The sequence below is a fragment of the Salvelinus namaycush genome, unplaced genomic scaffold (genome assembly GCF_016432855.1).
Source record: "Salvelinus namaycush isolate Seneca unplaced genomic scaffold, SaNama_1.0 Scaffold1831, whole genome shotgun sequence".
NCBI classification, from domain to species: domain Eukaryota; kingdom Metazoa; phylum Chordata; class Actinopteri; order Salmoniformes; family Salmonidae; genus Salvelinus; species Salvelinus namaycush.
Genome location: NW_024058599.1, coordinates 14,424 through 39,280, shown reverse-complemented (window position 1 = coordinate 39,280; position 24,857 = coordinate 14,424). Strand labels below are relative to the sequence as shown.

The following is a 24,857-nucleotide window of genomic DNA, read 5'->3' as shown; positions in this document are numbered from 1 at the left end:
CGATCCCTCCCTCCCACCTCTACCGCTCGATCCCCCCTCCCACCTCTACCGCTCGATCCCTCCCTCCCACCTCTACCGCTCGCTCCTTCCCCCAGCTCTACCGCTCGCTCCCTCCCTCACACCTCTACCGCTCGCTCCCTCCCTCCCACCTCTACCGCTCGCTCCCTCCCTCCCACCTCTACCGCTCATTCCCTCCTCCCACCTCTAACGCTCGATCCCTCCCTCCCACCTCTACCGCTCGATCCCTCCCTCCCACCTCTACCGCTCGATCCCTCCCTCCCACCTCTACCGCTCGATCCCTCCCTCCCACCTCTACCGCTCGCTCCTTCTCTCCCACCTCTACCGCTCGCTCCCTCCCTCCCACCTCTACCGCTCGCTCCCTCCCCCCACCTCTACCGCTCGCTCCCTCCCTCCCACCTCTACCGCTCGCTCCCTCCCTCCCACCTCTACCGCTCGCTCCCTCCCTCCCACCTCTACCGCTCGCTCCCTCCCTCCCACCTCTACCGCTCGCTCCCTCCCTCCCACCTCTACCGCTCGTTCCTTCCCTCCCACCTCTACCGCTCGATCCTTCCCTCCCACCTCTACCGCTCGCTCCCTCCCGCCCACCTCTACCGCTCGCTCCCTCCCTCCCACCTCTACCGCTCGCTCCCTCCCTCCCACCTCTACCGCTCGCTCCCTCCCTCCCACCTCTACCGCTCGCTCCTTCCCTCCCACCTCTACCGCTCGCTCCCTCCCTCCCACCTCTACCGCTCGCTCCCTCCCTCCCACCTCTACCGCTCGATCCCTCCCTCCCACCTCTACCGCTCGATCCCTCCCTCCGTCTACTCACTGGCAGTCGTCCAGCCAGACATCTCCTCCCCTCAGCCAGGCTCCGTGGTCCTGGTTCTTGTAGGCCACAAAATGGTGGATGAGAGCTGGGACACGGGGCTTGAAGGGATCCGCATCCTGGTGGGTCCATATCTAGAGAGAGAGAGAGAAGAGAGAGAGAGAAAGAAGAGAGAGAGAGAAGAGTGAGAGAGAAAGAAGAGCGAGAGAGAGAAGAGTGAGAGAGAGAGAAGAGCGAGAGAGAGAGAAGAGCGAGAGAGAGAGAAGAGAGAAGAGAGAAGAGAGAGAGAAAGAGAGAGAAGAGAGAAGAGAGAAAGAGAGCGAGCGAGAGCAAGAGAGAGAGAGAGAGCAAGAGAGAGAGAGAGAGAGAGAGAGAGAGAGAGAGAGAGAGAGAGAGAGAGAGAGAGAGAGAGAGAGAGAGAAAGAGAGAGAGAGAGAGAGAAAGAAAAATCAGCTACACTGGTCTGCCCTGCCCATAACTACCTTTTCCTTTAAACAGGTTAGAATCTAAATCAAATAACTAAAGTATAACAACAAATGAAGCGTAATAAAGTAATATAATGTGAGTAGTAATGTGGGGGTAAACAGAACATACAGTGTATCAACAAATAAACCAGTCAGGAACTTGTTTTGAATCACGGGTTTGTGTAAAGTATTTCAAACATCACGGTCCTTCATGCAGACATCTCTGCTATGTATTATTCACTGTTCAAATGTTAACCAATGTGCTGTATGAAGCCTGGGTGAGTGGATTGCAGACTGGCGGTCAAATACTTTGGTTGAGGTGCACTTGGACTTTTAGGACGATTCAATTGGTTCCATTGTTATGGGCAAACAATGTATCTGAAAGAGGTCTGCTAACTAGCTACGAGTGGCGTAGTGGTCTAAGGCACTGCATCTCAGTGCTACAGGACCCTGGTTTGATTCAAGGCTGTATCACAACCGGCCGTGATTAGGAGTCCCATAGGGCAGCGCACAATTGGCCCAGCGTGGTCCGGGTTTTGGGTTTGGCGCGGGGTAGGCTGTCATTGTAAATAATCATTTGTTCTTAACTGATTTGCCTACGGTAGTTAAGTAAAGGTTAAATAAATACAAATCTAAACTACTCCCCTCACCAGTCTCTCTGCATCCACTACCAACCTCTGTGTGTGTGTGTGTGTGGTGTGTGTGTGTGGTGAGACACTGACCTTGCTCCACTAGAGAAAGGAAGGGTCTCTTGTCTTTGTCATTGGCCTGTGTGGTCTTTTACACCGTTTGTCTAGGATCATCCCAGCCCTAGCACAGGTGCATACACACATTACATAACACTTCCAGTCAAGGAGCCAGCTATCAGACAACAGATATGAACAACAGATAGCTTTGAAACAGATAGCTTTCTCCTTGTCTTGATGCTGTTTAGTTATGTTACTCGGGTGTGAGAACATGAGGGTGATTCCCACAATGCACCTATTCCCTACATAGTACAGCCTGGCCCCTGGTCAAAAGTAGTGCACTACCTGTATGTGGGGAATAGGGTGCCATGGGACCGAATATCTGAGTCGCCTCTAGCAAACACCAACAGCCTCCAAGGTCTCTCTGCTCTCTCTCCTCTCTCTCTCTCTCTCCCTCTCCTCTCCCTCTCTCCTCTCTCTCTCTCTCTCTCTCTCTCTCTCTCTCTCCTCTCTCTCTCTCTCTCCTCTCTCTCTCCCTCTCTCTCCCTCTCTCTCCCTCCTCTCCCTCTCCTCTCCCTTCCTTCCCCTCTCCCTCCCTCTCCCTCTCCCTCCCTCTCTCTCCCTCTCACCTCTCCCTCTCTCTCTCCTTCCTTCCCTCTCTCTCTCTCCCTCTCCTTCCTTCCCTCTCTCTCTCTCTCTCCTTCCTTCCCTCTCCCTCTCTCTCTCTCTCCTTCCCTTCCCTCTCCCCCTCTCTCTCCCTCTCCCTCTCTATCTCTCTCCTTCCTTCCCTCTCTCTCTCTCTCCTTCCTTCCCTCTCCCTCTCTCTCCCCTCTCTCCCTCTCCCCCTCTCTCTCCCTCTCTCCTCTCCCCTCTCTCATCCCTCTCTCTCTCTCTCTCCTTCCTTCCTCTCCTCCCCTCTCTCTCTCCCTCCCCTCTTCCCTCTCCCTCCCTCTCCCTCTCTCCCTCTCTCTCTCCTTCCTTCCCTCTCTCTCTCCTTCCTTCCCTCTCCCTCTCCCTCTCCCTCTCTCTCCCTCTCCCTCTCCCTCTCCCTCTCTCTCTCCCTCTCTCTCTCCCTCTCTCTCTCCCTCCAGTTCCTCCTGATCAAGGGCCTAATAGACACACACTGACACACAGCTTTTGCTTTATATGAAAAAAAGCGGGATCCAGTGCTCGACTGAGGGACTTGAATATCCCCAAATCATTCCTTACCCAAGATAATTAAACTGGTGACTATCCAGGATAATAAAGGAAAATTAGATTTATTGAGGGACAAACAAACAATAGTTTTTGTCATGAATCAACTTCAATTCATCAGAAACGTAAGCCTATTGTTTGTTAGTCCCTCAATAAATCTATTCAGATTTATGCAGCCAACAGAGTGTTTCTCTTGTTTTATATATGTGTGTTTGCTGTGTGTGTGCTGTGTGCGTGTGCGTGTGCTGTGCGCGTGTGCGTGTGCGTGTGTGTGTGTGTGTGTGTGTGTGTTTGCCGAGGCGTGTGTGTCTTCGTGTTGCGTGCATATGTCTTTGTGTGGGTGTGCGCGCAATAAACGCTTGTGTGTGTGTATGTCTGCTTCTTTATGTGTGCACAAGATGGTGTGTGTACGTCTGTGTCTTTGTGTACAAGCTGGTATATCTAGTTCTATCACAAGGAGGCTGTGGTAACAGCTTGACATGAGTTCTATTTCTATTAACACACCCTGCTAGGAACAGAAAGAGAGAGAGAAAATATTAAGCAGAGAAACAGAGAGAGAGAGAGAAGAGAGAGAGAGACTGAGAGAGAGAGAGATGAGAGAGAGGACGAGAGAGAGAGAGAGAGAGAGAGAAAGGGTGGAGAGAGAGAGCACGAGAGTGAGAGTGAGAAAAGTAGAGAGAGAGAGTAAAGAGAAAGAATGGAGCGAGAGAGAGAGAGAGAGAGAGAAGGGTGGAGAGAGAGAGAGAGAAAGAGAGAAAGGGTGGAGAGAAAGAGAGAGAAAGAGAGAAAGGATGGAGCAGAGAGCGAACGAGAGCGAGAGAAAGGGGGGAGAGGGAGAGAAAGAGAGTGAGAGAGCAAGAGAGAGAAAGGGTAGAGAGAGGGAGAGAGAGAGAGAGCGAGAGAGAAAGAAGGAAGGGTGGAGAGAAAGAGAGAGAGAGAAAGGGTGGAGAGAAAGAGAGAGAGATGAGAAAAGGGTGGAGATAAAGAAAGAGAGAGAGAGAGAGAGAAAGGGTGGAGAGAAAGAGAGAGAAAGAGAGAACGGGTGGAGCGAGAAGCGAATGAGAGCGAGAGAAAGGGTGGAGAGAAAGAGAGAGAAAGAGAGAAAGGGTGGAGCGAGAGCGAGAACGAGAGCGAGAGAAAGGGTGGAGAGAGAGAGCGAGAGAGAGTGAGAGAGTGAGAGAGCGAGAGCGAGAAAGAGGGAAGGGTGGAGAGAAAGAGCGAGAGAGAGAGAGAGAAAGAGAGAGAGAGTTTGAGAAAGGGTGCGGAGAAGGAGAGAAAGGATTGAGGGAAAGAGAGAGAAAGAGAGAAGGTGGAGCGAGAACGAGAGCGAGAGAAAGGGTGGAGAGAGACAGAGAGAGAGAAAGAGGGAAGGGTGGAGAAAGAAAGAGAAAGAGAGAAGGGTGGAGAGAAGGAGAGAGAATGAGAGAAAGGGTGGAGAGAGAGAGAGAGCGAGAGAAAGGGTGGAGAGAGAGAGAGAGAAAAAGAGGGAAGGGTGGAGAGAAAGAGAGAGAAATAGAGAAAGGGTGGAGAGAGAGAGAGAAAGGGTGGAGAGAGAGAGAAAGGGTGGAGAGAGAGAAAGAAAGGGTGGAGAGAGAGAGAAAGGGTGGAGAGAAAGAGAGAGAGAAAGAGAAAGGGTGGAAAGAGAGAAAGGATGGAGAGAAAGAGAGAAAGAGATAAAAAGAGAGAAAGGGTTGGAGAGAGAGAGAGAGAGAGAGAGAGAGAGAAGGGTGGAGAGAGAGAGAGAGAGAAGGGTTGTGAACATGACAGAGAGAGAGGCGCTGCTAGCACAGACCACAAGGGCCATAACCAGACCGCATAGAGATTTATTATCAACTGAAGATGCTCGTTAACATGTAATGATCGCTGCTCTGCGGCTCCAAACCATGAATTAACCTTCACACACTGGGTTAACACCACATGGAAGAGCAGTTAGCTTATATCTGGTTGGTTATATGACTTCCTTTATTCTATTGGATGTTTGCTGTTATTATCTAACAAGACTCACACACACTCTTACCCTGTAGTTGGAGTGGGCCCTATTGTTGGTGAACTGGCCCATAGGTGTGTGTTCGGTGCGACCAGGAGAATACATGCCTCAGAGGCTCCCGTAGGCACATGGTGGAAGAGGAACCAGAAACCTGTCTCCTTGAAGGACACACACACAGTATGTTAACAAACACATGCAAGCATTAACACACACACACACATACACACACCATACTATACATAACAAATGAATATACAGTAATTCATCAGACTGGACATTGGGTAATGAGGCCTACATACATACTGTACACCTGAAGACAAGGACAGATAGAAAGAGTGAATGGGAGAGAGAGAATGAGAGAGAGATGAGAGAGAGAGAGAGAGAAAGCAAGCGAGGGAGATTGGGAGAGAGACTTACCTCTGAGCCTGCTGCTGCACAGTTGATGAGGTTGTTATTGGGGTTGGCAATCCAAAGGTGGACGTAGCGCTGGAAGAGACAAAGAAAGACAAGAGGGAGGAAAAGAGAAAGAGAACGTGAGAGAGAGGAGGGAGCGACAGAGAACGTGAGAGAGAGGAGGGAGAGAGAGAACGTGAGAGAGAGGAGGGAGAGAGGAGGGAGAGACAGAGAACATGAGAGAGAGGAGGGAGAGGAGAGAACGTGAGAGAGTGGAGGGAGAGACAGAGAACGTGAGAGAGAGGAGGGAGAGAGAGAGAGAACGTGAGAGAGTGAGAACGTGAGAGAGAGGAGGGTGAGAGAGTGAGAACGTGAGGGAGAGGAGGGTGAGAGAGTGAGAGAAGAGGGAGAGAGAGGAGGGAGAGAGAGAGAACGTGAGAGAGAGAAGGGTGAGAGAGAGAAGGGAGAGAAAACAAGAGTTGTTGATTATCCCAGTGTCCTACTCCTCGCTTCAGGCAGCACCTCAACAGCCTTGGTTTCTCAAATGACTGCCTCGCCTGGTTCACCAACTACTTCTCAGACAGAGAAATCGGAGGGCCTGGTGTCCGGACCTCTGGCAGTCTCTATGGGGGTGCCACAGTGTTCAATTCTCGGGCCGACTCTTTTATCTGTATACATCAATGATGTCGCTCTTGCTGCTGGTGATTCTCTGATCCACCTCTACGCAGACGACACCATTCTGTATACTTCTGGCCCCTCTTTGGACATTGTGTTAACTTCTTATGGCTGCAGGGGCAGTATTGAGTAGCCGGATAAAAGGTGCCCATTTCAAACGGCCTCGTACTCAATTCTTGCTCGTACAATATGCATATTATTATTACTATTGGATAGAAAATACTCTCTAGTTTCTAAAACCGTTTGAATTATATCTGTGAGTAAAACAGAACTCCTTTTGCAGCAAACTTCCTGTCAGAAAGTGAAAATCTGAAATCGATGCTCTGTTCTAGGATCTGCCTATAAATGTGCTTGATATGTATGAGTATACATGCACTTCATACGCCTTCCACTAGATGTCCCATAGGCTGTGAGAGGTGAAATGGGGTTTCTAGGTGTTTCTATGGTGAAAAGAGAGCTCTTGGAATGACATGACCCCAGAATTCCTCTGTCCAGGAAGCGCATAGAGGTCACCGGTAATGGCTTCTGAAAAGCAATCGGTTATAGACGTGTTATATCTCCAGGCTTTGATTTATTTGATAAATGTGATCATATCATCGTAAAGTATTGTTTTTTCAATATAGTTTCATCAGATTATTGAAATATTTTCGGGAGTTTAGGCGTCTTGCGTTCTCTGGGTATGGTGAAGATGGAGAGCTACGCGCCACTTGGCTAGTTAGCTTGCTAATTCGAGAGGGAAGAAGGCCGTTCTAAAACCAAACAACGATTGTTCTGGACAAAGGACACCCTTGTACAACATTCTGATGGAAGATCATCAAAAGTAGGACCCATTTTATGATGATATTCATATATCTGTCGGAATATGTTGACAATTATTTTGCGCCCAGATTTGGGCTCTCTCTCGTTATAACGTAAGCTGGATGTGGTAATGAAGTTATTTTTAGAAGTTCTAACACGGCGATTTCATTAAGAACTAATGTATCTATCATTTCCTATACAACATGTATTTTTTAGTAAAGTATATGAATAGTTATTTGGTCAGAATAGGTGAGTGTCATAAAAATATTCCGGACATTCTAGGAAAAAGATGCTACGTTAGCACAATGTATAACCACGTATTTCAGCTCTAAATATGCACATTTTCGAACAAAAAATAAGTGTATTGTATAACCTGATGTTATAGGACTGTCATCTGATGAAGCTTATCAAGGTTAGTCAAAAATTATATAACTTTTGCTGGTTTGTACGATCGCTACACTTTTGCTGCAGGTAAATGGCTGTGTGTTTCCTGGCTATTGTGGTAAGCTAATATAACGCTATATTGTGTTTTCGCTGTAAAACACTTAACCTGTTTGGGCTGCAGGGGCAGTATTGAGTAGCCGGATAAAAGGTGCCCATTTCAAACGGCCTCGTACTCAATTCTTGCTCGTACAATATGCATATTATTATTACTATTGGATAGAAAACACTCTCTAGTTTCTAAAACCGTTTGAATTATATCTGTGAGTAAAACAGAACTCATTTTGCAGCAAACTTCCTGACAGGAAGTGGAAAATCTGAAATCGATGCTCTGTTCTAGGGCCTGCCTATAAAGGTCCTTGATATTTATTAGAATACATTCCACTTCATATACGTCTTCCACTAGATGTCGACAGGCAGTGAGAGAAGAAATGGGGTGTATAACTTGATCTGGGGTCGAATAAATGCTCTTTGTATGACGTGTCACCAGTTTCCTGTTTTCTGGAGAGCGCGTGAAGGGACCTGGTATTGCCTTCTGTAAAGCTGTCGTTATGGACGACTAATATCTCCGGCTTTGATTTTATTTGATACATGTGACAATATCATTGTAAAGTATGTTTTTTCAATATAGTTTTATAGATTATTGAAATTTATTCAGGACGTTAGGCGTGTTGCGTTGTGTGCCTTTGTTCAGGAAGGAGAGCTTCGCGCTACTTTGCTAGCTTTCCGTGCTAATTGACTGGAGAAGAGGACATTCTAAATCCAACAACGATTGTTCCCGACAAAGGACCCCTTGTACAACATTCTGATGAAAGATCATCAAAAGTAGGACCCATTTTATGATGCTATTTCATATATCTGTCGAACATGTGAAATAGTCGTTTGCGCCCAGATTTTGGGTACTCTCTCGCTGGATGTCGTAGCTGGATGTCGTAATGAAGTTATTTTTAGAATTCTAACACGGCGATTGCATTAAGAACTAGTGTATCTATCATTTCCTATACAAACATGTATTTTTTAGTAACGTTTATGTATAGTTATTTGGTCAGAATAGTTGAGTGCCATAAAAATATCCGCACATTCTGGGAAAAAGATGCTACGTTAGCACAATGTATAACCACTGATTTCAGCTCTAAATATGCACAATTTTCGAACAAAACATAAGTGTATGTATAACCTGATGTTATAGGACTGTCATCTGATGAAGCTTATCAAGGTTAGTCAAAAATTATATATCTTTTGCTGGGTTTATTCGCTATCGCTAACGTGCCTATTGCTATCGCTAACGTGCCTTGATGAATGAATGCGGTAGTGTGGTAGGCTATTGTAGTAAGCTAATATAATGCTATATTGTGTTTTCGCTGTAAAACACTTAAAAAATCGGAAATATTGGCTGGATTCACAAGATGTTTGTCTTTAATTTGCTATACACCATCGATTTTTCAGAAATGTTTTATGATGAGTATTTAGGTATTTGACGTTGGTGTCTGTAATTACTCTGGCTGCTTCGGTCCTATTTGTGACGGTAGCTGTGATGGTAGCTGCAATGTAAAACTGATTTATACCTCAAATATGCACATTTTTCGAACAAAACATAGATTTATTGTATAACATGTTATAAGACTGTCATCTGATTTAAGTTGTTTCTTGGTTAGTTTGGTTGGTTCTTGGTTAGTTAGGTTGGCTTTGTGCATGCTACCTGTGCTGTGAAAAATGTCTGTCCTTTTTTGTATTTGGTGGTGAGCTAACATAAATATATGTGGTGTTTTCGCTGGTAAAACATTTTAAAAATCGGACATGTTGGCTGGATTCACAAGATGTTTATCTTTCATATGCTGTATTGGACTTGTTAATGTGTGAAAGTTAAATATTTCAAAAAAATATATTTTGAATTTCGCGCCCTGCACTTGAAGTGGCTGTTGTCATATTGTGCCCGGCTTCGGGCTTGCAGCCCAAAGAAGTTAAGAAATCGGAAATATTGGCTGGATTCACAAGATGCTTGTCTTTCATTTGCTGTACACTATGTATTTTTCAGAAATGTTTTATGATGAGTATTTAGGTATTTGACGTTGGTGTCTGTAATTATTCTGTCTGCTTTCGGTGCAATTTCTGATTGTAGCTGCAATGTAAAACTGATTTATAGCTCAAATATGCAAATTTTTCGAACAAAACATAGATTTATTGAATAACATGTTATAAGACTGTCATCTGATGAAGTTGTTTGTTGGTTAGTTTGGTTGGTTCTTGGTTAGTTTGGTTGGTTTTGTGCATGCTACCTGTGCTGTGAAAAATGTTAGTGCTTTTTTGCTCTTAAATGCAAGTAAAACTAAATGCATGCTCTTCAACCAATTGCTGCCTGCACCTGCTCGCCCGTCCAGCATCACTACTCTGGACGGTTCTGACTTAAAATATGTGGACAACTACAAATACTAGGTGTCTGGTTAGATTGTAAACTCTCCTTCCAGACACACATTAAGCATCTCAAATCCAAAATTAAATCTAGAATCGGCTTCCTACTTCGCAACAAAGCATCCTTCACTCATGCTGCCAAACATACCCTCTAAAACTGACTATCCTACCGATCCTCGACTTCGGCGATGTCATTAACAAAAGCATGGATGAAGTGGTGGTCCATGTGTGCAATTTAACTGCTGTTCTAATGGGTCTTCTAATGGTCCTTTCTCAACTGTTGTGGAAATATTGTGCATTGACAGTGAATGTAGTTAACGTTAGCAGCCAGCCTGGTGCTACATGATATGACGTATACAAATAGGCCACTAGACAACCCAGTGTTTTTATAGTATGACTGAACCACTTCCTAGGTTTATTGTACTAACAGTCATTGCAATTTATTTTCACCGGCTTCACTTTACATCAGGTTGATCTTAAATTGGTCAGCAATATTGAAAACATATTATTATGGATGAACTTCTCCAGCTGTACATTATTGTTGCTTTGTAGTGTAGAGAGGTGAGCAACATGTTTTAATTTCAACAGCTACAGGTTTTGGATGATACATACGTTTTATTTTTCATCGTCCTTGAAGCATAACATTGAAGTACTGTAAATTCCCATGAATTCCTAAGGAGGCTGTTCCTTAGGAGGAGTACCATAATGACGAACAGAGGGGAGAGGAGATGAATGGGAGAGGAGAGGAGCTAAGGGGAGAGGGGAGAGGTGAGTAGAGGAGGGAGGGAGAGGAATGGAAAATTGGGAGAGGAGAGGAGAGGAGAGGAGAGGAGAGGAGAGGAGAGGAGAGGAGAGGAGAGGAGAGGAGAGGAGAGGAGAGGAGAGGAGAGGAGAGGAGAGGAGAGGAGAGGAGAGGAGAGGAGAGGCAAGGCAAGGCAAGGCACACACTCTAACGTGACCATCTCTCATGGCTTTGCAGTATTAATGTCTCCACCTGTCTGCTTATCAGTGAGGCAAATTCCTGGACTGCGTCACAAATGGCACCCTATTCACTACATAGTACATTACTTTTGACCAAGCTCCTATATAGTGCACTACTTTTGACCCTGCAGGACCCATAGGACCATGGTCAAAAGTAGTGCACTGTCATGACATGCCCTTGGGGGGAGTATCATAGGCGCCCCACCTCTCTCTCCACAGTTTTATGATGGTCATAAATACCTGCAGGAAAACTCTCTCTCCCTACTCTCAGAAACTTGAGTTAAATCCCTTTGTCACCATAGAGAGTGACGTTGCAGTATGATAACATTAAAAGGCTGAATAATTAAACAGTATTTCTGTATCCCAACATTTGGAATGGTCCGTGGGTATTTAAAGAACAATCCTGTGGAATGTGTTAATAATTTGTGGCGTAACTAAAGACAGTATAACAACATAAGTGTATCTCTGAATGTGTATATTTCCCAGTTGTCAGGGTCACATCCAAATGTGGGGGAACGTATACGATTAAATGTGAAACTATTTGTGGGAAGATGTAATGAGAGAATTATTTTCCATATGAAGTCTTAACCAAGTCAGTGGCCACGCCCACGTGAGCAGACATTACATCGGCGTCATGGAACGCCCCCTTTTTCCAGAGTGTATAAAACCCACTTCCGACAAAATGTACATCAACGAGACCAACATCGTGAGCTGAGTGGGACATAATGGCTAGAACTCTGAAACTTCAACAGAGAAGAAGAACATCTCTACAAAACTAAAGACTACACAGGAACATTCAGTCTGCGGCTGTTTAAGTACTTTAGTCCGGTAAATGCAACCGAGAACCAGTACTCTGAAAGATCCATTCTGGAGAACATTTCCCTATCAAACGACCATTGGTGCGTCTGATGTATCCATATTTAACAGACACTTCCAGAACAAAGGGAACAAGCTACAACTACGAAAGACTTTAATCTCTGGTGGACAAACCAGAGACTTTCTGGCGACTGAATTTCCAGCAGACGGACCGGCGATTTCAACAAAGAGACAACAAAGGTTTCCACTCGTAAATATGTAAAATGCAACCTCTTTTCGAATGACTGGCTGTTCATGTGGCTGTTCATGGGGCGGCAGCGTAGCCTAGTGGTTAGAGTGTTGGACTAGTAACCGAAAGGTTGCAAGTTCAAATCCCCGAGCTGACAAGCCTGTCGTTTTGCCCCCCCCCCCTAAATTCGGGAAAGAGTAACTCTTTAAACAACACATAGACACGAAGGCACTGTGTAGGTAATAGGATGCCATTTGGGATGCAGCCCTAGTAACCGACAACTAGATACAACTCTGATTTTAACACTCAAATGAATGTGGGATCCAGACTTTTAGTCAAACCTCTAGCCTTAGAATCACAACCTAATTGGTTTTGCAAAGGGAATAGAGAACATCAGTCGGGTAATAAGCAGTGTGTGTGTGTGTGTGTGTGTGTGTGTGTGTGTGTGTGTGTGTGTGTGTGTGTGATTTAAGGTAAGATAAGGTAAAGCTCAGTCTTATTGCAGTGTTGTATCTTCTGGCTGAGCGTGTCTCTTATGCATTAATCATACTCTGTCTCTCTAACACCAGAGATAGCAGGTTACCACGGGGACAGACATATCAGTTCAGAGGACAGACTCTATTTATACGCAGCAGACATGCTAAACAGGTGAGTGTGTGTGTACATGTACCTGTTGCTGTCTGTATATATCCATCTTACGTGTATCTATATGTGTAGATGTGAAGTCAGCCCTAGACGCTGATCTTGGGTCAGTTTTGCATCTTCCCCACTAATAGTTAAGGTTAGGATTGCGTGAAGGGAAACTGATCCTAGATCTGTACCTAGGGGACACTTCTATTGATCTCCTCTACCTGCAGTCTTGTCGTGGGTTGGCCACATATCCGGGGAAGGCTCCCTGTGTGATATCGCGACACATCTTGCTGTCCCTGTCGGAGGGCAGCAGGGTACCAGCTCTGATCATCAGCCCCAGGCAGTGGTCAAAAGTGTTCCTCTCCTCAGGACCGTCCTCAGTGAAGAAACAGTGTCCCAGAGCATCATAGCCCACCACGTCCTTTACCTGGTAGGACAGAGAGAGGGGGGAGGGAGAGAGAGTGGGGCGAGAGGGAGTGAGGTGGGGAGAGAGAGAGTGAGTGAGTGGGGGAGGGAGGGAGAGAGGAGGAGGGAGAGAGAGGGGGGCGAGAGAGAGCGAGGGGGGGAGAGAGAGTGAGTGAGTGAGGAAGGGAGGGAGGGAGGGAGGGAAGAGAGGAGGAGGGAGAGAGGGGGGTGCGGGGGCGAGAGAGCGAATGGGGGGAGGAGAGAGAGAGTGAGTGGCAGTGTTTGGGGAGGTAGAGAGAAGGAGGGAGATAGAGAGAGGGGCGTGGGCGGCGAGGAGAGCGAGGGGGGAGATGAGAGTGAGTGAGGGAGGGAGGGTATGGGAGGGAGGGGGAGGGAGGGAGGGAGGGAGGGAGGGAGGGAGGGAGGAGGGAGGGAGGAGAGAGGAGGAGGGAGAGAGGGGGGGGGCGATGAGAAGCGATGGGGGGGAGAGGAGAGAGAGTGAGGTGAGTGGGGGAGGTAGAGAGAAGGAGGGAGAGACGGAGAGTGGGGGCGCGGCGAGCGAGGGTGGAGTGAGGAGTGAGCTGAGTGAGTGAGTTGAGTGACTGTGATGTGAGTGATGTGAGTTGAGTGAAGTGACTGTGAGTGATGTGAGTGAGGTGAGTGAGTGAGTGAGTGACGTGAGGTGAGTGAGTGAGTGAGTGAGTGAGTGAGTGAGTGAGTGAGTGAGTGAGGCAGGGAGGGAGGGAGGGAGGGAGGAGAGAGAGAGGAGGGGGGAGAGAGAAGGGGAGAGCGAGAGAGAGAGAGAGAAACACCAGGGTTGGGGTCAATTCCATTTAAATTCCAGTCAATTCACGGAGTACGCTGAATTTCCAATCCCAATATCTTCAATGCTTTCAATGAGGAACATTTGGAATTGGAATTTGGTTTAGTCCTACTTTCTGAATTGACTGGAATAACCCCAACCCTGACAAACCACGCACACATTTATTTTGACTGGCACATGTCTGAAGGACGTGGTTGCATGTCTGAAGGACGTGGTTTTCCTTCTGTCTCTTCTCTGTCATATGCACTGGGCTAAAAACCCAATCTCATCAGATGGTGTGAAACACATCATTCCACTGAGCTACACCATTTAAAGAAAGATATTACTCTGCCTGCCACACTTGCTAGCTAGCTCATCTCACCTCTTCTTTGCGGTTGGTTTAGGGAAGTCTCCTCATGTGAGAACAGTTCACCAAACTGCCTCTGCTCACACAAGACTGTATTAGCCTGCTGAGCTAAATCATGCGGTGCTAACCCCAGTCTTCATGTCTATGGAGATATTCTGACATCTGATGAAGGAGAGGAGACTAGGGCCTGAGTCTCAAATGGGACCCTATTCTCTATCTAGTGCATTATTTTAAACCAGGGTCCGTAGGTACCAGGGACCCTGTTCCACTATGTAGGGAATAGAATAGGGTACTAATTGGGACGAAGCCGAAGCAGAAAGATAACATCTCAGAGAATTCAGTATCTCACCATCTATCTTCCATTTCCTTTTAACGCCTGAAGAGTGACAGGACACAATTGTGTTCTATCCAGTTTGTACCCAATTTTCAGGAGCCTTGGTTTAGATACGCCATGTTGGGTAGCAACGGCACATCTCCTCGTTATGGCAACGGATAGATTCTCTGATTGCCGTGGCAACACAACAGGACACCTTTAACAACCCTCCAACACATACGCACGTGCACGAGGATGGGCGAAGATGAGCTTGCATGAGCGCGCACACACACACACAAACACACACACAAACACACACACAGAATCCCACCTCAGTCTCCAACAGACTGTTCTCATAGAATTCTAGCTAGAAGCAATTATCTTCTTTTGTGCGTAATTCTATGTAGTTGCTCTGTCTGTGACCCTGTAACGTCCACAGATCATAATGTCCCTGGGTTCACAACAGTAATTAGCAACATGCATAATCATGAATATGGTTATTATCATCATTATAATTTCGTAGGTGGCTCAGATTTTTAGCAAAGACAGTGAAATAACACCACAGGTAAGTTTCCTGAAACCCTTGTAGCTCAACCTGGATAAGGTTACAAAATTCCAGCAACTTTCCCAAAATTCCCAGGTCTTCTAGAAGTCCTGGTTCAAAGATTCCCGGAATCAGGATTTCTGAAAAACCTGGGAATTTGAGGAAAGTCAGCAGAATTGTTCAACCCAAGATGTGGAGCGTTATAACGTCTCAACAACTCAGCTACAGCCCTTAGAGAGTAACGCTAATAAAATGGATGTGTTTGACTGTACTTTTTCTGTGCCTCCGTGAACGGAAGAAACCGGTCAAGTGAGGTCTGAAAATCTTTCTGTGAATGTGCTAACCCTACTGATTCAGTTAAATGACTTTACATCTGGGATCCGAAAAACAGCTGTCACCCTGCCACTCGTTTGGTATACAGCTTATAGTTGGGGTTCTGCTGGGGTAAGACAGTTGATCTAACAGAAGACCTCTTTAACCACACACACACACACACACACACACACACACACACACACACACACACACACACACACACACACACACACACACACACACACACACACACACACACACACACACACACACACACACACAGATGGTGGAGAGGCTGGGCGAAGGCGGGTGTCGTCGTGACAACTGAATGGCCGACCAGCAGCACTTTTATACTCTCAAATGTATGGAACCAAATGTCCAAGTGTGTGCATGCATATAGCTCACCAGTAGGCCGTTAGAGCCGTGCACAGTGACACAGCGGGAGAAGGTATGGTGGATGGACAGATCGCTGACGGAGGTGGGGGGATCGTAGCCTCCCTTCTGGTCCACGTCTCCGTTCATATGGAAGTGGACAGGGTAGTGACCCATAGACTGTTGACCCATGTGCTGCAGCTCTACACCAGACACCTGCACAGACTTAAAGCCACGCTCCACCTGGGAGGGAGAGAGGGGGAGAGTGAGGAGAGAGGGGGAGAGTGAGACAGTTAGAAAGTGAGACCGCTAGAGAGTGAGACCGCTAGAGAGTGAGACCGCCAGAGAGTGAGACCGCCAGAGAGTGAGACCGCCAGAGAGTGAGCCCGCTAGAGAGTGCGACCGGCTAGAGAGTGAGACGGCTAGAGAGTGAGACCGCTAGAGAGTGAGACCGCTATAGAGTGAGACGGCTAGAGAGTGAGACGGCTAAAGAGTGAGACCGTTAGAGAGTGAGACCGTTAGAGAGCGAGACGGCTAGAGAGTGAGACCGTTGGAGAGTGAGACCGCTAGAGAGTGAGACCGTTAGAGCGTGATGCCGATAGAGCGTGATGCCGATAGAGAGTGAGACCGTTAGAGAGTTAGACCGTTAGAGAGTTAGACCGTTAGAGAGTGAGACCGTTAGAGAGTGAGACCGCTAGAGAGTGAGAGAAAGACAGAGAGTAAGACAGGAGAACTTGAATGTGAAAGAAACAGTGAAAGTGTGAGAGATTGAGTAGAAGACAGATAAAAAGATAGCGAGAGTTTCCATGCATGAGAGACTAATCAAATTGTTTCCATAATTCTTCATTAAAACGTGGTTGACTAGAATGTAATGGGAAGAATTTGCAGGCAGTGGAGATGGACGTGGCTCCATTCCTTACTAGCTGTGGATCTTCTTCTGGGCTGCATCCCAAATGAGAGCCCTGCATTTCCTGGTCAAAGGTACTGCACTATTATAGGGTGGCATTTGGGACACAACCCAGGTTCTATGACTGACAGCTTCAATAAACAGCTGTCTATTGAACAGGATGCAATCCAACTCACTCTAAAGACTATGCCAGTGTGTGTGTGTGTGTGTGTGTGTGTGTGTGTGTGTCTGTGTCTGTGTCTGTGTCTGTGTCTGTGTGTGTGTGTGTGTGTGTGTGTGTGTGTGTGTGTGTGTGTGTGTGTGTGTGTGTGTGTGTCTGTGTCTGTGTCTGTGTCTGTGTCTGTGTCTGTGTGTGTGTGTGTGTGTGTGTGTGTGTGTGTGTGTGTGTGTGTGTGTGTGTGTGTGTTTATCTCCCCCCTAGGTTGCGCTTCAAACTTTGTTTCTGTGCTGTAAATAAAATGTGCCTTAATTTAGACGGAACTCAATCAAAAGAGCTTCCAAGAAACTTTCACTCATTGGAAATGTTCTGCCAAACCTAATTACAGTAATGGCAAACAACACAATACAAGAAACTCTCCCAATGTGACACTCCCCGTCAGCAAAGTGACAATTGTTTATTTGTGCAAACCTTAGCCTGCCTGCTTGCTTAAATCAGGATTGGTATCTGGAATTAATATTATCCATAGCTGTTATGGTGCTGTGTGTGTGTGTGTGTGTGTGTGTGTGTGTGTGTGTGTGTGTGTGTGTGTGTGTGTGTGTGTGTGTGTGTGTGTGTGTGTGTGTGTGTGTGTGTGTGTGTGTGTGTGTGTGTGTGTGTGTGTTTGCCTGCCTGCCTGCCTGCCTGCCTGCCTGCCTGCCTGCCTGCCTGTCCATCTGTCATAGAATCACACTGGCCTAATGACAGCCAACATACCACTGCCATAACGATGATATTACAAATGTCATTGACAGATTGCGTCACCATATGTCATCTGATGACAGTCATGACCCAAACCAGATCATTACTGTAATAATCTATTTGGCTGGCGTGTGTGACAGTCTCAGCTCTCTCTGTCCTAACTGTGCTCCCCAGAGTCTGGGCGTCTAGCCATGCTAGACGGGGACGGAAGGGTTGTGCTTTCTAACTAAACATCTGATTATAACTAAACTCTATAAACGTTTCCCTTACCCTCACCTAACCTGTAAGGACAATAGATGAGCTCAGTTTCTTAATGTAACCTTTATGTTAACTGTACAGTATAGCCCAAAACAATAGCCCATTTCTTCAGGTGAAGGCCTCAAGGACTGAATAAACAGAACAGAAAGACATGATCAGGGCTGCAGAACTCTGGTAACCTCACAGACTGCAGCCCTTTCCTGCAGTCAAATGACCTTGAGGCCTCATGGGTGGAAGGTTACTAATATTATTCAGAATTAATAAACATTATTTCCAAAACCCGCCGAAAATCCAGTGTTTCTATGTCAAACGGTTTTGTTATATTTCAGTCTTCTGTGATTTATATAAAGTGTAATATTGGGATGCAAACTCAACATTTAACACATTTCAACTGTATGTCTGACATGGTACAAGTGTCTTCTTTTTTTATCCCATAAACATGTGTGTGAGGTGTATACTTTTGTTTCAAAGTAGAATTGTTTAAGAATACCAAGAAACACTCTGTGTGACCCTGATTTAGCCCACTGCAGTAAAAGGTTAAGGAAGTTAAGTTACCGGAATTGTCCAGCCCTACACACACTATCTACAAGTTTAGATCATTGGAAGGATAAAGAAAAATGAATGGGTGGATGGATGATTAAAGTAAAGGTGTAGATAGAGGGATGAATAGATAGATTGAAGGGGTAGAGTCGTGAACAATTAATGACATGTTAATTAAATTACCTTCACGTGTCCCCCGAAAGTGTCGAAGGCGAAGAACTTGCAGGCCTCGTTGTCGTAGCAACGAGGTTCCATCTCGCCGCGCACCAGGATGTTGCGACTCAGCAGACCGACCTCTGCCCTCATGTCCACCCCATCCACCTCCTCACCCATGTGGAGGAACACTGGCTTACCTACACACACACACACACACACACACACACACACACACACACACACACACACACACACACACACACACACACACACACACACACACACACACACACACACACACACACACACACACACACACGTTAGAACACACCTGGCAACACACATACACAGACATACGAATGCACATGTACACACACACACACACACACCAGGGTTTCCGTTAGCAGGTAATTTCCGGCTTTTGGCCGATAAAATAAATGAAAAGCCGATAAAATTGTAGTCAGCCAAATTGTCTGGGGCTGGTCTGCTGCTGAGGAGAGAGTGAGAGAGGAGCCTTGGCCTAGGATACTGTTGATTGTAGTCAGCCAAATTGTCTGGGGCTGTTCTGCTGCTGAGGAGAGAGTGAGAGAGGAGCCTTGGCCTAGGATACTGTTGATTGTGAAGATGGAGCCCTTTTTCATCAAAGTAAAATGAAAATTAGAGAGTAGTGAAAAGCCTACATGGCGGGGCGCCAGACTGCCACCATTTAGTCTCGCTGGGCGAGTTAAAACATGTATTGGTCGCATCTGTGCGAGCTGCACATTATTTTACCTCACAAAAGAAATTCAACATTTGTGCAGGTCCTCCGGAAGTTGGGAGACAGCATCAAAACCAGCCACTAGGGGCAAAAAACAACATCCAAGAACTAGTGCCCCACACTGGGATTGAATCCAGTTGTTTCTGTGTGCCTAAATTTAACACATTGGTCACAGAATGTCGTCACTCACTCACTCACACAGGAATCGGTCTGTGAAGGATTTGTCTGTATTTGAATGTGATTGTCTGTCTCTTCAGACATCTCCCTTTAGTCTGAAGATGTCACCACCTCTCAGCTGTCACAAGAACCACTCTGTAGTTGGCAGGGCCACAGAACAAACATAGAGAGAAAGGGTACGGGAAGAGGGAAGAGATTTAATGGAGGGAGGTTGAGGAAGATTATGATGGTGGGTGTTAAAGGTCACAGAATGAGTCTGCCAGTCCAGCTACTGGGGAGGTATATATATGACAGATGAGAACTATTAGAGGGGGATGGAGAGAGGAGAGGAATAATCACGAGATGAGAGGAGAGAAAGGGAGAGAGGAAATGAGAGAGTGAGAGGAGAGGTTGTGACAAGAACAGCCCACTGTCTGTGACATCTAATGATCCAAGTAGATACTAAAGAAATATGAATGAGTTCAGAACATTCACTTTCCCCAGGTTCAGTCTTCTCTCCTCACTAATGGCATCACATGACTTGTTAAGAGGAGAAAAACATGAAAAAATAACAAAACAAAAAGAGAGGAATCTAAGAAAAGAACAGCTCCTACTGCCCGCCCACACACTAGACAAAAACACTACAGTCATTAAATGCCAAAGAGTTATGGAAGAAAAAGAAGAAGAAAGCGAATGAAATGACAAATAAGAGTAAAAGAATCAGAGACACAGCTGGTCAGCCACACATCTCAACCCTGATACTGATAACACCTTTCTGTACCAAGAAAGTGACTGGATCACTTCTCAGGATTTACTCATCACTGCAATAAGACTGACAGCAATCTCTGCACCCTCTTTCTCTCTTTCCTCCACTCCTGCCCCCGTCTACCACTCTCTCTCCCAATTGTTAATGATGCGGAGGAGACAGGCAGAGTTAGATACCTGGGTACTGTTGGTTCTGAAATGGTCTGCCTTGAGGGAGCCGTTGGAAAGAATCCCGGCCACCTTTTGCCCTGCTACTGGCGCTCCCCTGACAACACTGACAAACTGCATCCTCCACTGACGAACGGAGAGAGTTGGAGAACATACCGTGACCCTATTAGGAATGAGAATTTGTCTGTGAGTGTTTGTATAACTGTGTCTGCCAGCCTAACTGCCTGCCTGTCTGAGATTATCATGGTCAAAAGATTTCATTTGGATATACACATTAATATTATTGTGAACCACATGCAGAGACACATTATCAACTGTCCCTGAAAATGCGTCATTAGCCACACACACTTTCCAATTAAAAGAAGCTCTCTCTCTCCGCTCTCTCCGCTCTCTCCGCTCTCTCCGCTCTCTCCGTTCTCTTGCATGACTGAATGCACTGGCCACGCCCACATGCCACAACCATGCAAGACAGAAATAGCAGACACACTGTATATATAGAATTTAGCCAACTTATTAACTGACTGCCATTTCCCATTTAGCAGAAACCTTTATCCAAACAGGCTTATGTTTTGGCGTCATGGCCTTCATCAAAGCCTTGGGTAGACTCTGCCTAACTCTTTAGACATACACAACAAGAGCTTCTAATTGTGCATCACTGGAGGGCTACTTGCGGAATTAATAAACACAGAAATTAAATTAATAGGTAGATTGAAGTTGAAAGGGGTTGGTGATGAGCCAGAGTCTACCTATCATTAAAATAGTTTTAACACACACACACACACACACACACACACACACACACACACACACACACACACACACACACACACACACACACACACACACACACACACACACACACACACACACACCTAATTAATAGGCCTAGAAAACAGAGGTGCAGCCCCTAGATAAACAACTCATTATTCAGGGAATTTTAAACATTGATGTATCTACTGTGGAAGACTTCAGAGTGAACTACTTTCTGCTCTTATAGTCAAACTAACAAAAAGCATGTAAGCATCCACACACACGGTCACACGCACACGCACACGCACACACACACACACACACACACACACACACACACACACACACACACACACACACACACACACACACACAGCCAATTGAGGGCATGTCATATTAAATCAGTGGTAACTTTTAAAAAGCAGAGATAGAGTCAGAGAGAATGGCTGGGAGCTGAAAGGAATGAAGGCAGCGACCCAACAGAATGTCATGTAACGTCAACACAGGTAAGGTTAACAGACAACTGTATCACAGGAGGTTGGTGGCACCTTAACTGGGGAGGACGGGCTAGTGGTAGTGGCTGGAGCACAATAGGTGGAATGGTACCAAATACATCAAATACATGGTTTCCATGTGTTTTGATGCCACTCCATTTACACCTTTCCAGACATGATTATGAGTCGTCCTCCCCTCAGCAGCCTCCACTGAACTGCGAGTGTGTGTGTGTGTGTGTGTGTGTGTGTGTGTGTGTGTGTGTGTGTGTGTGTGTGTGTGTGTGTGTGTGTGTGTGTGTGTGTGTGTGTGTGTGTGTGTGTGTGTGTGTGTGTGTGAAGTCTGTCAGAGTGTATGGTATCTCTCTCTGAGAAGAACACACTCTCCCTTCCTCTCACTGAACCAGAGAGAGAGACGTTTCATTGGCTGAAACTCAGTCCCAACAGACACACATGCACGCAGACAGATATACACAAATACAAAAAACAAGCACACACACACAGACCCACGCAGACCCACGCAGACCCACGCAGACCCACGCAGACCATCTTGCTGTAGGCTGGTTTGACCTACTAGTCTGATAACAGATATTTTCATGTTTCTCTCTTTGATATTACAGTCCTCTGATCATCTGGTTCAGGGTGGGGCAACTGGCGGCCCGCGGATCAATTTCCACAAAAAACTCATGGCAAAATGTGTAGAATTGCAGGAAATGAACTCTAAAACATACATGGTGTGTGTGTGTGTGTGTGTGTGTGTGTGTGTGTGTGTGTGTGTGTGTGTGTGTGTGTGTGTGTGTGTGTGTGTGTGTGTGTGTGTGTGAGATAAATATGTAGAGACAGAGAGATAAAGATGTAGAGACAGAGAAAGAGAGACAGATGGATAAATATGTAGAGACAGAGAAAGAGAGACAGATGGATAAATATGTAGAGACAGAGAAAGAGAGACAGATGGATAAATATGTTGAGACAGAGAAAGAGAGACAGATGGATAAAGATGTAGAGACAGAGAAAGAGAGACAGATGGATAAAGATGTAGAGACAGAGAAAGAGAGACAGATGGATAAATATGTAGAGACAGAGAAAGAGAGACAGATGGATAAAGATGTAGAGACAGAGAAAGAGAGACAGATGGATAAATATGTAGAGACAGAGAAAGAGAGACAGATGGATAAATATGTAGAGACAGAGAAAGAGAGACAGATGGATAAATATGTAGAGACAGAGAAAGAGAGACAGATGGATAAATATGTAGAGACAGAGAAAGAGAGACAGATGGATAAATATGTAGAGACAGAGAAAGAGAGACAGATGGATAAAGATGTAGAGACAGAGAAAGAGAGACAGATGGATAAAGATGTAGAGACAGAGAAAGAGAGACAGAGAGATAATATGTAGAGACAGAGAAAGAGAGACAGATGGATAAATATGTAGAGACAGAGAAAGAGAGACAGATGGATAAATATGTAGAGACAGAGAAAGAGAGACAGATGGATAAAGATGTAGAGACAGAGAAAGAGAGACAGATGGATAAAGATGTAGAGACAGAGAAAGAGAGACAGATGGATAAAGATGTAGAGACAGAGAAAGAGAGACAGATGGATAAAGATGTAGAGACAGAGAAAGAGAGACAGATGGATAAATATGTAGAGACAGAGAAAGAGAGACAGATGGATAAATATGTAATGTAGAGACAGAGAAAGAGAGACATATGGATAAATATGTAGAGACAGAGAAAGAGAGACAGATGGATAAAGATGTAGAGACAGAGAAAGAGAGACAGATGGATAAAGATGTAGAGACAGAGAAAGAGAGACAGATGGATAAATATGTAGAGACAGAGAAAGAGAGACAGATGGATAAATATGTAGAGACAGAGAAAGAGAGACAGATGGATAAAGATGTAGAGACAGAGAAAGAGAGACAGAGAGATGGAGAGCGATTACATCAGATATAATGTGATGTAGAGAGGAAGCTCGTGACTTATTATGATGCCCCAGAGGCCTTCAGAAGCCTGGGAATAGATCAATGTTCGGCCCCAGGAGGAGAGAGCCTTTCTGGGATACAAGCATTTCCCACAGCAAGTGCTGCCTAAATCCCTGTAAGTCAGATGGAATGGAGTTCAGGTTTGGAGATAGAGTTGAGTTGTGCTTCGGGCCAGGGATCTGATTAGGAACATGTTGTATAGGTTTACAGGGATTTAGACAGTGTTTGCTGCCAGAAGCCTCTGGAGCGTCATAGTAAGTCAAGCTTCCTTTCTTCATCTCATCTAATTGCTCACCATCTTCCTTTGTCTCTCTCGCAGGTTCAGACTGCGCTCAATGAACACTTATTTGACTATTGTCTCTACGCTTGTATAATGGTGTGGCAGACACACACACAGACACACACAGACACACACAGACACACACAGACAAAGAAGGAAAGAAAGGTGGTGGTGTCACAACTTCCGCCGAGGTCGGCTCCTCTCCTTGTTCGTTCGGCGGTCGATGTCACCGGCTTTCTAGCCGTCGTCGCTCCATTTTTTATGTATCCATTTGTTTTGTCTTGTTCCCTGCACACCTGGTTTTCATTCCCCAATCAATCTACATGTATTTATTCCCCATCATGTCTTTGTGTGAGATTGTTTGTGTTACGTGTGTTTTGTTGACGCGCCAGACTTGTCAGGACCCGGTGCGAGAAACAGTCACTAATAATCGGCAGAACCCAGAAGATGAGGCAGACACAGCAGTACTAGAGATGGTGGTTTAATTAAAGAACAAGATCTTCAGGCAAAGAATCTAAATCCACAATGTCCAAAATAAAGCCATGAGGCAAAAAATGGATATCTTCCAAAATACAAAGAAAATCCACAAAGTGGTAAAAACAGCAAGGGAAAAAACAAACCTCAAAAGACTAATCCAAAATACACAAGAACAAAACCAGAGAACCTCTGGAAAATCCAACAAGAGAAAATATATGTTCACAACAAGGCTTGGGCTGGGGCTGGGTGCTAACATACAAACACTGAGCAAAGAACTGAGGAACACACAGGGTTTAAATACTAACAAGGGAACGACACACAGGTGCAAACAATAATTAGAGCAAGGAAAAAACAAAAGGTACAAAAAAGGTGCAATGGGGACATCTAGTGACCAAAACCTGAACAGTCCTGGCCAAAACCTGACAGAATCCCCCTCCTAGGAACGGCTCCTGACGTTCCTACCAGCCTTCTCAGGGTGGAGGACCCTGAACTGACGAATGAGGTCAGGGTCCAGTATGTCCTTGGCAGGAACCCAGGAGCGCTCCTCGGGACCGTAGCCTTCCCAGTCCACCAGATACTGCCAGGACCGCTGCACCCGGCGGGAATCCAGTATCCGGTGGA

General features: G+C 45.8%; 1 pseudogene; it reads right to left on the bottom strand.

Moving 5' to 3' along the window:
• LOC120037716 overlaps window positions 1–24,857 on the bottom strand; it is a 45,129-nt pseudogene that overhangs the window by 10,159 nt on the left and 10,113 nt on the right.